An 18,498-nucleotide genomic window follows, 5' to 3' on the forward strand; every position below is an offset into this window, starting at 1 on the left:
CCCCCTTGTACTCTGCCTGCTGCCCCCCTTTTAAAATATATGCTGCCCCCTTGTACTCTGCCTGCTGTCCCCCTTTTATAATATATGCTGCCCCATTGTACTCTGCCTGCTGTCCCCCTTTTATAATATATGCTGCCCCATTGTACTCTGCCTGCTGCCCCCCTTTTATAATATATGTTGCCCCTTGTACTGTGCCTGCTGCCACCCTTTTATAATATATGCTGCCCCCTTATACTCTGCCTGCTGCCTCCCTTTTATAATATATGCTGCCCCATTGTACTCTGCCTGCTGTCCTCCTTTTATAATATATGCTGCCCCATTGTACTCTGCCTGCTGTCCTCCTTTTATAATATATGCTGCCCCATTGTACTCTGCCTGCTGCCTCCCTTTTATAATATATGCTGCCCCTTATACTCTGCCTGCTGCCCCCTTTTATCATATATGCTGCCCACTTGTACTCTGCCTGCTGCCCCCCTTTTCTAATATATGCTGCCCCCTAGTACTGTGCCTGCTGCCCCTTTTATAATATATGCTGCCCACTTTTACTCTGCCTGCTGCCCCCCTTTTATAATATGTGCTCCCCCTTGTACTGTGCATGTTGCTCCCTTTTATAATATATGCTGCCCTCTTGTACTCTGCCTGCTGCCCCCCTTTTATAATAAATGCTGCCCCCTTGTACTTTGCCTGCTGCCCCCCTTTATAAGATATGCTACCTCCTTGTACTCTGCTTGCTGCCCCCCTTTATAATATATGCTGCCCCCTTGTACTCTGCCTGCTGCCCCCCTTTTATAACATATGCTGCCCCCTTGTACTGTGCCTGCTGCCCCCCTTTTATAATATATGCTCTCCATTGTACTGTGCCTGCTGCCTCCCTTTTATAATATATGCTGCCCCTTGTACTGTGCCTGCTGCCACCCTATTATAATATATGCTGCCCCCTTGAACTCTGCCTGCTGCCCCCCTTTTATAATATATGCTGCCCCATTGTACTGTGCCTGCTGCCACCCTTTTATAATATATGCTGCCCCCTTGTACTCTGCCTGCTGCCCCCTTTTATAATATATGCTACCCCCTTGTACTCTGCTTGCTGCCCCCCTTTATAATATATGCTGCCCCATGGTACTCTGCCTGCTGCCCGCCTTTTATAATATATGCTGCTCCTTGTACTGTGCCTGCTGCCACCCTTTTATAATATATGCTGCCCCCTTGTACTCTGCCTGCTGCCCCCCTTTTAAAATATATGCTGCCCCCTTGTACTCTGCCTGCTGTCCCCCTTTTATAATATATGCTGCCCCATTGTACTCTGCCTGCTGTCCCCCTTTTATAATATATGCTGCCCCATTGTACTCTGCCTGCTGCCCCCCTTTTATAATATATGTTGCCCCTTGTACTGTGCCTGCTGCCACCCTTTTATAATATATGCTGCCCCCTTATACTCTGCCTGCTGCCTCCCTTTTATAATATATGCTGCCCCATTGTACTCTGCCTGCTGTCCTCCTTTTATAATATATGCTGCCCCATTGTACTCTGCCTGCTGTCCTCCTTTTATAATATATGCTGCCCCATTGTACTCTGCCTGCTGCCTCCCTTTTATAATATATGCTGCCCCTTATACTCTGCCTGCTGCCCCCTTTTATCATATATGCTGCCCACTTGTACTCTGCCTGCTGCCCCCCTTTTCTAATATATGCTGCCCCCTAGTACTGTGCCTGCTGCCCCTTTTATAATATATGCTGCCCACTTTTACTCTGCCTGCTGCCCCCCTTTTATAATATGTGCTCCCCCTTGTACTGTGCATGTTGCTCCCTTTTATAATATATGCTGTCCTCTTGTACTCTGCCTGCTGCCCCCCTTTTATAATAAATGCTGCCCCCTTGTACTTTGCCTGCTGCCCCCCTTTATAAGATATGCTACCTCCTTGTACTCTGCTTGCTGCCCCCCTTTATAATATATGCTGCCCCCTTGTACTCTGCCTGCTGCCCCCCTTTTATAACATATGCTGCCCCCTTGTACTGTGCCTGCTGCCCCCCTTTTATAATATATGCTCTCCATTGTACTGTGCCTGCTGCCTCCCTTTTATAATATATGCTGCCCCTTGTACTGTGCCTGCTGCCACCCTATTATAATATATGCTGCCCCCTTGAACTCTGCCTGCTGCCCCCCTTTTATAATATATGCTGCCCCATTGTACTGTGCCTGCTGCCACCCTTTTATAATATATGCTGCCCCCTTGTACTCTGCCTGCTGCCCCCTTTTATAATATATGCTACCCCCTTGTACTCTGCTTGCTGCCCCCCTTTATAATATATGCTGCCCCATGGTACTCTGCCTGCTGCCCGCCTTTTATAATATATGCTGCTCCTTGTACTGTGCCTGCTGCCACCCTTTTATAACATATGCTGCCCCTTGTACAGTGCCTGCTGCCTCCCTTTTATAACATATGCTGCCCCTTGTACAGTGCCTGCTGCCTCCCTTTTATAATATATGCTGCCCCTTGTACTGTGCCTGCTGCCACCCTATTATAATATATGCTGGCCCTTATACTCTGCCTGCTGCCCCCTTTTATCATATATGCTGCCCACTTGTACTCTGCCTGCTGCCCCCCTTTTCTAATATATGCTGTCCCCTAGTACTGTGCCTGCTGCCCCTTTTATAATATATGCTGCCCACTTTTACTCTGCCTGCTGCCCCCCTTTTATGATATGTGCTGCCCCCTTGTACTGTGCATGTTGCTCCCTTTTATAATATATGCTGCCCTCTTGTACTCTGCCTGCTGCCCCCCTTTTATAATATATGCTGCCCCCTTGTACTCTGCCTGCTGCCCCCCTTTATAAGATATGCTACCTCCTTGTACTCTGCTTGCTGCCCCCCTTTATAATATATGCTGCCCCCTTGTACTCTGCCTGCTGCCCCCCTTTTATAACATATGCTGCCCCCTTGTACTGTGCCTGCTGCCCCCCTTTTATAATATATGCTGTCCCTTGTACTGTGCCTGCTGCCTCCCTTTTATAATATATGCTGCCCCTTGTACTGTGCCTGCTGCCACCCTATTATAATATATGCTGCCCCCTTGAACTCTGCCTGCTGCCCCCCTTTTATAATATATGCTGCCCCATTGTACTGTGCCTGCTGCCACCCTTTTATAATATATGCTGCCCCCTTGTACTCTGCCTGCTGCCACCTTTTATAATATATGCTACCCCCTTGTACTCTGCTTGCTGCCCCCCTTTATAATATATGCTGCCCCATGGTACTCTGCCTGCTGCCCGCCTTTTATAATATATGCTGCTCCTTGTACTGTGCCTGCTGCCACCCTTTTATAATATATGCTGCCCCCTTGTACTCTGCCTGCTGCCCCCCTTTTAAAATATATGCTGCCCCCTTGTACTCTGCCTGCTGTCCCCCTTTTATAATATATGCTGCCCCATTGTACTCTGCCTCCTGTCCCCCTTTTATAATATATGCTGCCCCATTGTACTCTGCCTGCTGCCCCCCTTTTATAATATATGTTGCCCCTTGTACTGTGCCTGCTGCCACCCTTTTATAATATATGCTGCCCCCTTATACTCTGCCTGCTGCCTCCCTTTTATAATATATGCTGCCCCATTGTACTCTGCCTGCTGTCCTCCTTTTATAATATATGCTGCCCCATTGTACTCTGCCTGCTGTCCTCCTTTTACAACATATGCTGCCCCATTGTACTCTGCCTGCTGCCTCCCTTTTATAATATATGCTGCCCCCTTTTACTCTGTCTGCTGCCCCCCTTTTTTAACATATGCTGCCCCCTTGTACAGTGCATGCTGACCCCTTTTATAATATATTCTGCCCCCTGTTACTCTGCTTGCTGCCCCCCTTTTATAATATATGCTGCACCCTTGTACTGTGCATGCTGCCCCTTTTATAATATATGCTGCCCCCTGTTACTCTGCTTGCTGCCCCCCTTTTATAATATATGCTCCCCCCTTGTACTGTGGATGCTGCCCCCTTTTTTAATATTTGCTGCCCCCTTGTACTGTGCCTGCTGCCCCCTTGTACTCTACTTGCTGCCCCCCTTTTATAATATATGCTGCCCCCTTGTACTGTGCATGCTGCCCCCTTTTATAATATATGCTGCCCCCTGTTACTCTGCTTGCTGCCCCCCTTTTATAACATATGCTTCCCCCCTTGTACTGTGGATGCTGCCCCCTTTTATAATATATACTGCCCCCTTGTACTGTGCCTGCTGCTCTCTTGTACTCTGCCTGCTGCTCCCCTTTTATAATATATTCTCCCCCCTTGTACTGTGGATGCTGCCCCCTTTTTTAATATTTGCTGCCCCCTTGTACTGTGCCTGCTGCCCCCTTGTACTCTGCTTGCTGCCCCCCTTTTATAATATATGCTGCCCCCTTGTACTGTGCATGCTGCCCCCTTTTATAATATATGCTGCCCCCTGTTACTCTGCTTGCTGCCCTCCTTTTATAATATATGCTCCCCCCCTTGTACTGTGGATGCTGCCCCCTTTTATAATATATGCTGCCCCCTTGTACTGAGCCTGCTGCCCCCTTGTACTATGCCTGCTGCCCCACTTTTATAATATATGCTGCCCCCTTGTACTGTGCCTGCTGCCACCCTTTTATAGTATATGCTGCCCCCTTGTACTCTGCCTGCTGCGCCCTTTTATAATATATTCTACCCCTTGTACTCTGCTTGCTGCCCCCCTTTATAATATATGCTGCCCCCTTGTACTCCGCCTGCTGCCCCCCTTTTATAATATATGCTGCCCCTTGTACTGTGCCTGCTGCCACCCTTTTATAATATATGCTGCCCCCTTGTACTGTGCCTGCTGCCCCCCTTTTATAATATATGCTGCCCCATTGTACTCTGCCTGCTGTCCTCCTTTTATAATATATGCTGCCCCTTGTACTGTGCCTGCTGCCTCCCTTTTATAATATATGCTGCCCCCTTGTACTGTGCCTGCTGCTTCCCTTTTATAATATATGCTGCCCCCTTTTACTCTGCCTGCTGCCCCCCTTTAATAATATATGCTGCCCCCTTGTACTGTGCATGTTGCCCCCCTTTATAATATATGCTGCCCCCTTGTACTGTGCATGCTGCCCCTTTTATAATATATGCTGCCCCCTGTTACTCTGCTTGCTGACCCCCTTGTATAATATATGGTCCCCCCTTGCACTGTGGATGCTGCCCCCTTTTATAACATATGCTGCCCCCTTGTACTGTGCCTGCTGCCCCCTTGTACTCTGCCTGCTGCCCCACTTTTATAATATATGCTGCCCCATTGTACTCTGCCTCCTGCCCCCCTTTTATAATATATGCTGTCCCCTTGTACTATGCCTGCTGCCCTCTTGTACTCTGCCTGCTACTCCCCTTTTATAATATATGCTGCCCCCTTGTACTGTGCCTGCTGCCCTCTTGTACTCTGCCTGCTGCTCCCCTTTTATAATATATGCTGCCCCCTTGTACTGTGCCTTCTGCCCCTTGAACTATGCCTGCTGCCTCACTTTTATAATATATGCTGCCCCATTGTACTCTGCCTGCTGCCCCCTTTTATAATATATGCTGTCCCCTTGTACTATGCCCTCTTGTACTCTGCCTGCTACTCCCCTTTTATAATATATGCTGCCCCCTTGTACTATGCCTGCTGCCCTCTTGTACTCTGCCTGCTACTCCATTTTATAATATATGCTGTCCCATTGTACTCTGCCTGCTGCCCCCCTTTTATAATATATGCTGTCCCCTTGTACTATGCCTGCTGCCCTCTTGTACTCTGCCTGCTACTCCCCTTTTATAATATATGCTGTCCCCTTCTACTATGCCTGCTGCCCTCTTGTACTCTGCCTGCTGCCCCACTTTTATAATATATGCTGCCCCCTTGTACTGTGCCTGCTGCCCCACTTTTATAATATATGCTGCCCACTTTTACTCTGCCTGCTGCCCCCCTTTTATAATATGTGCTGCCCCCTTGTACTGTGCATGTTGCTCCCTTTTATAATATATGCTGCCCTCTTGTACTCTGCCTGCTGCCCCCCTTTTATAATATATGCTGCCCCCTTGTACTCTGCCTGCTGCCCCCCTTTATAAGATATGCTACCTCCTTGTACTCTGCTTGCTGCCCCCCTTTATAATATATGCTGCCCCCTTGTACTCTGCCTGCTGCCCCCCTTTTATAACATATGCTGCCCCCTTGTACTGTGCCTGCTGCCCCCCTTTTATAATATATGCTGTCCCTTGTACTGTGCCTGCTGCCTACCTTTTAGAATATATGCTGCCCCTTGTACTGTGCCTGCTGCCACCCTTTTATAATATATGCTGCCCCCTTGAACTCTGCCTGCTGCCCCCCTTTTATAATATATGTTGCCCCATTGTACTGTGCCTGCTGCCACCCTTTTATAATATATGCTGCCCCCTTGTACTCTGCCTGCTGCCACCTTTTATAATATATGCTACCCCCTTGTACTCTGCTTGCTGCCCCCCTTTATAATATATGCTGCCCCATGGTACTCTGCCTGCTGCCCGCCTTTTATAATATATGCTGCTCCTTGTACTGTGCCTGCTGCCACCCTTTTATAATATATGCTGCCCCCTTGTACTCTGCCTGCTGCCCCCCTTTTAAAATATATGCTGCCCCCTTGTACTCTGCCTGCTGTCCCCCTTTTATAATATATGCTGCCCCATTGTACTCTGCCTGCTGTCCCCCTTTTATAATATATGCTGCCCCATTGTACTCTGCCTGCTGCCCCCCTTTTATAATATATGTTGCCCCTTGTACTGTGCCTGCTGCCACCCTTTTATAATATATGCTGCCCCCTTATACTCTGCCTGCTGCCTCCCTTTTATAATATATGCTGCCCCATTGTACTCTGCCTGCTGTCCTCCTTTTATAATATATGCTGCCCCATTGTACTCTGCCTGCTGTCCTCCTTTTATAATATATGCTGCCCCATTGTACTCTGCCTGCTGCCTCCCTTTTATAATATATGCTGCCCCTTATACTCTGCCTGCTGCCCCCTTTTATCATATATGCTGCCCACTTGTACTCTGCCTGCTGCCCCCCTTTTCTAATATATGCTGCCCCCTAGTACTGTGCCTGCTGCCCCTTTTATAATATATGCTGCCCACTTTTACTCTGCCTGCTGCCCCCCTTTTATAATATGTGCTCCCCCTTGTACTGTGCATGTTGCTCCCTTTTATAATATATGCTGCCCTCTTGTACTCTGCCTGCTGCCCCCCTTTTATAATAAATGCTGCCCCCTTGTACTTTGCCTGCTGCCCCCCTTTATAAGATATGCTACCTCCTTGTACTCTGCTTGCTGCCCCCCTTTATAATATATGCTGCCCCCTTGTACTCTGCCTGCTGCCCCCCTTTTATAACATATGCTGCCCCCTTGTACTGTGCCTGCTGCCCCCCTTTTATAATATATGCTCTCCATTGTACTGTGCCTGCTGCCTCCCTTTTATAATATATGCTGTCCCTTGTACTGTGCCTGCTGCCACCCTATTATAATATATGCTGCCCCCTTGAACTCTGCCTGCTGCCCCCCTTTTATAATATATGCTGCCCCATTGTACTGTGCCTGCTGCCACCCTTTTATAATATATGCTGCCCCCTTGTACTCTGCCTGCTGCCCCCTTTTATAATATATGCTACCCCCTTGTACTCTGCTTGCTGCCCCCCTTTATAATATATGCTGCCCCATGGTACTCTGCCTGCTGCCCGCCTTTTATAATATATGCTGCTCCTTGTACTGTGCCTGCTGCCACCCTTTTATAATATATGCTGCCCCCTTGTACTCTGCCTGCTGCCCCCCTTTTAAAATATATGCTGCCCCCTTGTACTCTGCCTGCTGTCCCCCTTTTATAATATATGCTGCCCCATTGTACTCTGCCTGCTGTCCCCCTTTTATAATATATGCTGCCCCATTGTACTCTGCCTGCTGCCCCCCTTTTATAATATATGTTGCCCCTTGTACTGTGCCTGCTGCCACCCTTTTATAATATATGCTGCCCCCTTATACTCTGCCTGCTGCCTCCCTTTTATAATATATGCTGCCCCTTGTACTGTGCCTGCTGCCTCCCTTTTATAATATATGCTGCCCCTTGTACTGTGCCTGCTGCCACCCTATAATAATATATGCTGCCCCCTTGTACTCTGCCTGCTGCCCCCCTTTTATAATATATGCTGCCCCTTGTACTGTGCCTGCTGCCACCCTTTTATAATATATGCTGCCCCCTTGTACTCTGCCTGCTGCCCCCTTTTATAATATATGCAGCCCCTTGTACTCTGCCTGCAGCCCCCCTTTTATAATATATGCTGCCACCTTGTACTCTGCCTGCTGCCCCCCTTTTATAATATATGCTGCCCCCTTGTACTGTGCTTGCTGCCTCCCTTTTATAATATATGATGCCCCCTTGTACTGTGCCTGCTGCCTCCCTTTTATAATATATGCTGCTCCCTTTTTCTGTGCCTGCTGCCCCCCTTTTATAATATATGCTTCCCACTTGTACTGTGCATGCTGCCCCCTTTTAAAATATATGCTGCCCCTTTTACTCTGCCTGCTGTCCCCCTTTTATAATATATGCTCCCCCCTTGTACTGTGCATGCTGCCCCCTTTTATAACATATGCTGCCCCCCTTGTACTGTGCCTGCTGCCCCCTTGTACTCTGCCTGCTGTCCCCCTTTTATAATATATGCTGCCCCATTGTACTCTGCCTGCTGCCCCCCTTTTATAATATATGTTGCCCCTTGTACTGTGCCTGCTGCCACCCTTTTATAATATATGCTGCCCCCTTATACTCTGCCTGCTGCCTCCCTTTTATAATATATGCTGCCCCATTGTACTCTGCCTGCTGTCCTCCTTTTATAATATATGCTGCCCCATTGTACTCTGCCTGCTGTCCTCCTTTTACAACATATGCTGCCCCATTGTACTCTGCCTGCTGCCTCCCTTTTATAATATATGCTGCCCCCTTTTACTCTGTCTGCTGCCCCCCTTTTTTAATATATGCTGCCCCCTTGTACAGTGCATGCTGACCCCTTTTATAATATATTCTGCCCCCTGTTACTCTGCTTGCTGCCCCCCTTTTATAATATATGCTGCCCCCTTGTACTGTGCATGCTGCCCCTTTTATAATATATGCTGCCCCCTGTTACTCTGCTTGCTGCCCCCCTTTTATAATATATGCTCCCCCCTTGTACTGTGGATGCTGCCCCCTTTTTTAATATTTGCTGCCCCCTTGTACTGTGCCTGCTGCCCCCTTGTACTCTACTTGCTGCCCCCCTTTTATAATATATGCTGCCCCCTTGTACTGTGCATGCTGCCCCCTTTTATAATATATGCTGCCCCCTGTTACTCTGCTTGCTGCCCCCCTTTTATAACATATGCTTCCCCCCTTGTACTGTGGATGCTGCCCCCTTTTATAATATATACTGCCCCCTTGTACTGTGCCTGCTGCCCTCTTGTACTCTGCCTGCTGCTCCCCTTTTATAATATATTCTCCCCCCTTGTACTGTGGATGCTGCCCCCTTTTTTAATATTTGCTGCCCCCTTGTACTGTGCCTGCTGCCCCCTTGTACTCTGCTTGCTGCCCCCCTTTTATAATATATGCTGCCCCCTTGTACTGTGCATGCTGCCCCCTTTTATAATATATGCTGCCCCCTGTTACTCTGCTTGCTGCCCTCCTTTTATAATATATGCTCCCCCCCTTGTACTGTGGATGCTGCCCCCTTTTATAATATATGCTGCCCCCTTGTACTGAGCCTGCTGCCCCCTTGTACTATGCCTGCTGCCCCACTTTTATAATATATGCTGCCCCCTTGTACTGTGCCTGCTGCCACCCTTTTATAGTATATGCTGCCCCCTTGTACTCTGCCTGCTGCGCCCTTTTATAATATATTCTACCCCTTGTACTCTGCTTGCTGCCCCCCTTTATAATATATGCTGCCCCCTTGTACTCCGCCTGCTGCCCCCCTTTTATAATATATGCTGCCCCTTGTACTGTGCCTGCTGCCACCCTTTTATAATATATGCTGCCCCCTTGTACTGTGCCTGCTGCCCCCCTTTTATAATATATGCTGCCCCATTGTACTCTGCCTGCTGTCCTCCTTTTATAATATATGCTGCCCCTTGTACTGTGCCTGCTGCCTCCCTTTTATAATATATGCTGCCCCCTTGTACTGTGCCTGCTGCTTCCCTTTTATAATATATGCTGCCCCCTTTTACTCTGCCTGCTGCCCCCCTTTAATAATATATGCTGCCCCCTTGTACTGTGCATGTTGCCCCCCTTTATAATATATGCTGCCCCCTTGTACTGTGCATGCTGCCCCTTTTATAATATATGCTGCCCCCTGTTACTCTGCTTGCTGACCCCCTTGTATAATATATGGTCCCCCCTTGCACTGTGGATGCTGCCCCCTTTTATAACATATGCTGCCCCCTTGTACTGTGCCTGCTGCCCCCTTGTACTCTGCCTGCTGCCCCACTTTTATAATATATGCTGCCCCATTGTACTCTGCCTCCTGCCCCCCTTTTATAATATATGCTGTCCCTTTGTACTGTGCCTGCTGCCCTCTTGTACTCTGCCTGCTGCTCCCCTTTTATAATATATGCTGCCCCCTTGTACTGTGCCTGCTGCCCCTTGAACTATGCCTGCTGCCCCACTTTTATAATATATGCTGCCCCATTGTACTCTGCCTGCTGCCCCCTTTTATAATATATGCTGTCCCCTTGTACTATGCCCTCTTGTACTCTGCCTGCTACTCCCCTTTTATAATATATGCTGCCCCCTTGTACTATGCCTGCTGCCCTCTTGTACTCTGCCTGCTACTCCATTTTATAATATATGCTGTCCCATTGTACTCTGCCTGCTGCCCCCCTTTTATAATATATGCTGTCCCCTTGTACTATGCCTGCTGCCCTCTTGTACTCTGCCTGCTACTCCCCTTTTATAATATATGCTGTCCCCTTCTACTATGCCTGCTGCCCTCTTGTACTCTGCCTGCTGCCCCACTTTTATAATATATGCTGCCCCCTTGTACTGTGCCTGCTGCCCCACTTTTATAATATATGCTGCCCCCTTTTACTCTGCCTGCTGCCCCCCTTTTATAATATGTGCTGCCCCCTTGTACTGTGCATGTTGCTCCCTTTTATAATATATGCTGCCCTCTTGTACTCTGCCTGCTGCCCCCCTTTTATAATATATGCTGCCCCCTTGTACTCTGCCTGCTGCCCCCCTTTATAAGATATGCTACCTCCTTGTACTCTGCTTGCTGCCCCCCTTTATAATATATGCTGCCCCCTTGTACTCTGCCTGCTGCCCCCCTTTTATAACATATGCTGCCCCCTTGTACTGTGCCTGCTGCCCCCCTTTTATAATATATGCTGTCCCTTGTACTGTGCCTGCTGCCTCCCTTTTATAATATATGCTGCCCCTTGTACTGTGCCTGCTGCCACCCTTTTATAATATATGCTGCCCCCTTGAACTCTGCCTGCTGCCCCCCTTTTATAATATATGCTGCCCCATTGTACTGTGCCTGCTGCCACCCTTTTATAATATATGCTGCCCCCTTGTACTCTGCCTGCTGCCACCTTTTATAATATATGCTACCCCCTTGTACTCTGCTTGCTGCCCCCCTTTATAATATATGCTGCCCCATGGTACTCTGCCTGCTGCCCGCCTTTTATAATATATGCTGCTCCTTGTACTGTGCCTGCTGCCACCCTTTTATAATATATGCTGCCCCCTTGTACTCTGCCTGCTGCCCCCCTTTTAAAATATATGCTGCCCCCTTGTACTCTGCCTGCTGTCCCCCTTTTATAATATATGCTGCCCCATTGTACTCTGCCTGCTGTCCCCCTTTTATAATATATGCTGCCCCATTGTACTCTGCCTGCTGCCCCCCTTTTATAATATATGTTGCCCCTTGTACTGTGCCTGCTGCCACCCTTTTATAATATATGCTGCCCCCTTATACTCTGCCTGCTGCCTCCCTTTTATAATATATGCTGCCCCATTGTACTCTGCCTGCTGTCCTCCTTTTATAATATATGCTGCCCCATTGTACTCTGCCTGCTGTCCTCCTTTTATAATATATGCTGCCCCATTGTACTCTGCCTGCTGCCTCCCTTTTATAATATATGCTGCCCCATATACTCTGCCTGCTGCCCCCTTTTATCATATATGCTGCCCACTTGTACTCTGCCTGCTGCCCCCCTTTTCTAATATATGCTGCCCCCTAGTACTGTGCCTGCTGCCCCTTTTATAATATATGCTGCCCACTTTTACTCTGCCTGCTGCCCCCCTTTTATAATATGTGCTGCCCCCTTGTACTGTGCATGTTGCTCCCTTTTATAATATATGCTGCCCTCTTGTACTCTGCCTGCTGCCCCCCTTTTATAATAAATGCTGCCCCCCTTTATAAGATATGCTACCTCCTTGTACTCTGCTTGCTGCCCCCCTTTATAATATATGCTGCCCCCTTGTACTCTGCCTGCTGCCCCCCTTTGATAACATATGCTGCCCCCTTGTACTGTGCCTGCTGCCCCCCTTTTATAATATATGCTCTCCATTGTACTGTGCCTGCTGCCTCCCTTTTATAATATATGCTGCCCCTTGTACTGTGCCTGCTGCCACCCTATTATAATATATGCTGCCCCCTTGAACTCTGCCTGCTGCCCCCCTTTTATAATATATGCTGCCCCATTGTACTGTGCCTGCTGCCACCCTTTTATAATATATGCTGCCCCCTTGTACTCTGCCTGCTGCCCCCTTTTATAATATATGCTACCCCCTTGTACTCTGCTTGCTGCCCCCCTTTATAATATATGCTGCCCCATGGTACTCTGCCTGCTGCCCGCCTTTTATAATATATGCTGCTCCTTGTACTGTGCCTGCTGCCACCCTTTATAATATATGCTGCCCCCTTGTACTCTGCCTGCTGCCCCCCTTTTAAAATATATGCTGACCCCTTGTACTCTGCCTGCTGTCCCCCTTTTATAATATATGCTGCCCCATTGTACTCTGCCTGCTGTCCCCCTTTTATAATATATGCTGCCCCATTGTACTCTGCCTGCTGCCCCCCTTTTATAATATATGTTGCCCCTTGTACTGTGCCTGCTGCCACCCTTTTATAATATATGCTGCCCCCTTATACTCTGCCTGCTGCCTCCCTTTTATAATATATGCTGCCCCTTGTACTGTGCCTGCTGCCTCCCTTTTATAATATATGCTGCCCCTTGTACTGTGCCTGCTGCCACCCTATAATATATGCTGCCCCCTTGTACTCTGCCTGCTGCCCCCCTTTTATAATATATGCTGCCCCTTGTACTGTGCCTGCTGCCACCCTTTTATAATATATGCTGCCCCCTTGTACTCTGCCTGCTGCCCCCTTTTATAATATATGCAGCCCCTTGTACTCTGCCTGCAGCCCCCCTTTTATAATATATGCTGCCACCTTGTACTCTGCCTGCTGCCCCCCTTTTATAATATATGCTGCCCCCTTGTACTGTGCTTGCTGCCTCCCTTTTATAATATATGATGCCCCCTTGTACTGTGCCTGCTGCCTCCCTTTTATAATATATGCTGCTCCCTTTTTCTGTGCCTGCTGCCCCCCTTTTATAATATATGCTGCCCACTTGTACTGTGCATGCTGCCCCCTTTTAAAATATATGCTGCCCCTTTTACTCTGCCAGCTGTCCCCCTTTTATAATATATGCTCCCCCCTTGTACTGTGCATGCTGCCCCCTTTTATAATATATGCTGCCCCCCTTGTACTGTGCCTGCTGCCCCCTTGTACTCTGCCTGCTGTCCCCCTTTTATAATATATGCTGCCCCATTGTACTCTGCCTGCTGCCCCCCTTTTATAATATATGTTGCCCCTTGTACTGTGCCTGCTGCCACCCTTTTATAATATATGCTGCCCCCTTATACTCTGCCTGCTGCCTCCCTTTTATAATATATGCTGCCCCATTGTACTCTGCCTACTGTCCTCCTTTTATAATATATGCTGCCCCATTGTACTCTGCCTGCTGTCCTCCTTTTACAATATATGCTGCCCCATTGTACTCTGCCTGCTGCCTCCCTTTTATAATATATGCTGCCCCCTTTTACTCTGTCTGCTGCCCCCCTTTTTTAATATATGCTGCCCCCTTGTACAGTGCATGCTGACCCCTTTTATAATATATTCTGCCCCCTGTTACTCTGCTTGCTGCCCCCCTTTTATAATATATGCTGCCCCCTTGTACTGTGCATGCTGCCCCTTTTATAATATATGCTGCCCCCTGTTACTCTGCTTGCTGCCCCCCTTTTATAATATATGCTCCCCCCTTGTACTGTGGATGCTGCCCCCTTTTTTAATATTTGCTGCCCCCTTGTACTGTGCCTGCTGCCCCCTTGTACTCTACTTGCTGCCCCCCTTTTATAATATATGCTGCCCCCTTGTACTGTGCATGCTGCCCCCTTTTATAATATATGCTGCCCCCTGTTACTCTGCTTGCTGCCCCCCTTTTATAACATATGCTTCCCCCCTTGTACTGTGGATGCTGCCCCCTTTTATAATATATACTGCCCCCTTGTACTGTGCCTGCTGCCCTCTTGTACTCTGCCTGCTGCTCCCCTTTTATAATATATGCTCCCCCCTTGTACTGTGGATGCTGCCCCCTTTTTTAATATTTGCTGCCCCCTTGTACTGTGCCTGCTGCCCCCTTGTACTCTGCTTGCTGCCCCCCTTTTATAATATATGCTGCCCCCTTGTACTGTGCATGCTGCCCCCTTTTATAATATATGCTGCCCCCTGTTACTCTGCTTGCTGCCCTCCTTTTATAATATATGCTCCCCCCCTTGTACTGTGGATGCTGCCCCCTTTTATAATATATGCTGCCCCCTTGTACTGAGCCTGCTGCCCCCTTGTACTATGCCTGCTGCCCCACTTTTATAATATATGCTGCCCCCTTGTACTGTGCCTGCTGCCACCCTTTTATAGTATATGCTGCCCCCTTGTACTCTGCCTGCTGCGCCCTTTTATAATATATTCTACCCCTTGTACTCTGCTTGCTGCCCCCCTTTATAATATATGCTGCCCCCTTGTACTCCGCCTGCTCCCCCCTTTTATAATATATGCTGCCCCTTGTACTGTGCCTGCTGCCACCCTTTTATAATATATGCTGCCCCCTTGTACTGTGCCTGCTGCCCCCCTTTTATAATATATGCTGCCCCATTGTACTCTGCCTGCTGTCCTCCTTTTATAATATATGCTGCCCCTTGTACTGTGCCTGCTGCCTCCCTTTTATAATATATGCTGCCCCCTTGTACTGTGCCTGCTGCTTCCCTTTTATAATATATGCTGCCCCCTTTTACTCTGCCTGCTGCCCCCCTTTAATAATATATGCTGCCCCCTTGTACTGTGCATGTTGCCCCCCTTTATAATATATGCTGCCCCCTTGTACTGTGCATGCTGCCCCTTTTATAATATATGCTGCCCCCTGTTACTCTGCTTGCTGACCCCCTTGTATAATATATGGTCCCCCCTTGTACTGTGGATGCTGCCCCCTTTTATAACATATGCTGCCCCATTGTACTGTGCCTGCTGCCCCCTTGTACTCTGCCTGCTGCCCCACTTTTATAATATATGCTGCCCCATTGTACTCTGCCTCCTGCCCCCCTTTTATAATATATGCTGTCCCCTTGTACTATGCCTGCTGCCCTCTTGTACTCTGCCTGCTACTCCCCTTTTATAATATATGCTGCCCCCTTGTACTGTGCCTGCTGCCCTCTTGTACTCTGTCTGCTGCTCCCCTTTTATAATATATGCTGCCCCCTTGTACTGTGCCTGCTGCCCCTTGAACTATGCCTGCTGCCCCACTTTTATAATATATGCTGCCCCATTGTACTCTGCCTGCTGCCCCCTTTTATAATATATGCTGTCCCCTTGTACTATGCCTGCTGCCCTCTTGTACTCTGCCTGCTACTCCCCTTTTATAATATATGCTGCCGCCTTGTACTATGCCTGCTGCCCTCTTGTACTCTGCCTGCTACTCCATTTTATAATATATGCTGTCCCATTGTACTCTGCCTGCTGCCCCCCTTTTATAATATATGCTGTCCCCTTGTACTATGCCTGCTGCCCTCTTGTACTCTGCCTGCTACTCCCCTTTTATAATATATGCTGTCCCCTTGTACTATGCCTGCTGCCCTCTTGTACTCTGCCTGCTGCCCCACTTTTATAATATATGCTGCCCCCTTGTACTGTGCCTGCTGCCCCCCTTTTATAATATATGCTGCCCCCTTGTACTGTGCCTGCTGCTACCCTTTTATAATATATGCTGCCCCCTTTTACTCTGCCTGCTGCCCCCCTTTTATAATATATGCTGCCCCCTTGTACTGTGCATGCTGCCTCCTTTTATAATATATGTTGCCCCCTGTTACTCTGCCTGCTGCCCCCCTTTTATAATATATGCTCCCCCCTTGTACTGTGCATGCTGCCCCCTTTTATAATATATGCTGCCCCCCTTGTACTGTGCCTGCTGCCCCCTTGTACTCTGCCTGCTGCTCCCCTTTAATAATATATACAGTCCCCTTGTACTGTGTCGGGTGCCCCTTGTACTGTGCCTGCTGCCCCCCTTTTATAATATATGCTGCCCCCTTGTACTGTGCCTGCTGCTCCCCTTTTATAATATATGCTGCCCCCTTTTACTGTGTCTGTTGCCCCCCTTTTCTAATATATGCTGTCCGCTTGTACTCTGACTGCTGCCCCCCTTTTATAATACATGCTGCCCCCCTTTTATGGTGTTTGCTGCCCCCTCATACTCTGCCTGCGGCCCCTTTTTACAGTCCATGCTTCCCCCTCCCTGCCAGTGTTGCCCATCTGACTCTTTTTACAGCTTGGAATAATGTGGCCTATTTTTACTGATTGCCCAGGAATTTCCATGTGTTCAGCTGTTCTGCAGTTTGCTTTTTAATTTAGATACATTTAGATACAGCAGGGCTGAGTCTGTTTTTGGATTTACATAAATTTAGATACAGCAGAGCTGAGTTTGTTTTTGGATTTACATACATTTAGATACAGCAGAGCTGAGTCTGTTTTTGGATTTACATACATTTAGATACAGCAGAGCTGAGTCTGTTTTTGGATTTACATACATTTAGATACAGCAGAGCTGAGTCTGTTTTTGGATTTACATACATTTAGATACAGCCGAGCTGAGTTTGTCATTGTTCTGCTAGTTGCTGTGCTGTAATCTTAGATTTGTTTCCCCATATCATAATAGCACAACACATGGCAGCAAATAACAAACTCTTCTCTGCTACATGAGCATTTCCAGGATCCATGATTCTACTTCCCGACAAGTAAAAACATCAGACTATACGGCATATACTGTACATCCTTCTGCGCAACACGGCAGCGACCTCCAAGGGGACACTGTTGATCCTTTGTGATATTGGGGAATCGCTGGAGTAGCAATCACCTAACATTCGGGTATTACTGGGATCACTCCCTTTAGCTGTGGGAGGTATCGGATAAATCCATGGGAAGTTCTGCAGCAGCCTTGTCTATCTCTTATCACAAGATGAACCAGTGAGTTGTGTAATGAGGGATCCACTGAAGGGGGGGCACAGACAGGAGGGGACCCCTGTACAAAAACAGTATATGGGCCCTTTGCTGTCCAATAACTCCTCATAATGCACAATTCCACCTGCTTTGGAGCTGGATGTGGCCCCCTCACCTCTAGAGCCCCTATGCAGCAGCCCAGGTTGCACTAATGATATTTCCGCCCCTGGAGGGATTGTAGTTTAAGCAATTGTCTAATATTTTGCAAAAGTTGCACCAGACTGGACTGATGTGAAGTACGGGGCATTACTTACCAATCTGATCTGCTCCTGTGTTATATCAATGCTTGGAGGGATCGGAAATGATCTAGTAGATCCGGCTCATGGATCCTGATAGTTTTGGGGATTTCTGCAGCATCCAAAATCCAGGAATCTCCCAGTGTCACCTGTCAGTGACTTGTACATTCATCCAGTGAATCTGCAGCCTCATTCAGTCTATTCCATAGAATCGGACCCTCAGCTCTGCAGAAGCCCCCCACAATCCGGACCTCCTTCTCTGGGATATCTGGGGGCTGCGCAGTCTCCGGCATCCAGATCACTTCTCAACTGTCTTGTTTCTTTTCGAATCCAGTCTGTGCAGTCGTCAGCGGCTGTCAGTGAGGTCACGTTTCCTGTCAGGCTGCAGCTAAGAGGCTTTCACAGGGAGGGATGCAGATGCAGCAGAGCTGAGTGGGTTAGGCGGCAGGGGCGGACGCAGACAGAAGAAGGCCACAATAGATGGGCCCTTTGCAGTTCAATAGCTCCTCATAATGCACAATTCCACCTGCTTTAGAAGTAGAATTGGGCCCCCTTATCTCTTGGGCCCCTGTGTGGCTGCACCAATGATATGCCCTCCCCTGTTAGGCAGCATACCGTAACTAGTCCTGGTGATAAACCAATGGGATAAATTATAGTTGTGTT

At 48.2% G+C, this 18,498-nt stretch overlaps 1 protein-coding gene across 1 annotated transcript in view; it reads right to left on the bottom strand.

Annotated features, from left to right (window-relative positions):
- Positions 1 to 18,270, bottom strand: part of TMEM71 (transmembrane protein 71) — an 85,154-nt gene extending 66,884 nt beyond the window's left edge. The window contains exon 1 of the mRNA XM_073676801.1: positions 17,854 to 18,270. The gene's annotated coding sequence lies outside the window, so the exon portion shown is untranslated. The remainder of the gene's footprint in view (positions 1 to 17,853) is intronic.
- Positions 18,271 to 18,498: the final 228 nt, after the last annotated feature.

The sequence above is a fragment of the Phyllobates terribilis genome, unplaced genomic scaffold (genome assembly GCF_046119375.1).
Source record: "Phyllobates terribilis strain yellow unplaced genomic scaffold, ASM4611937v1 Scaffold_4__5_contigs__length_816908805, whole genome shotgun sequence".
Taxonomy (NCBI): Eukaryota; Metazoa; Chordata; class Amphibia; order Anura; family Dendrobatidae; genus Phyllobates; species Phyllobates terribilis.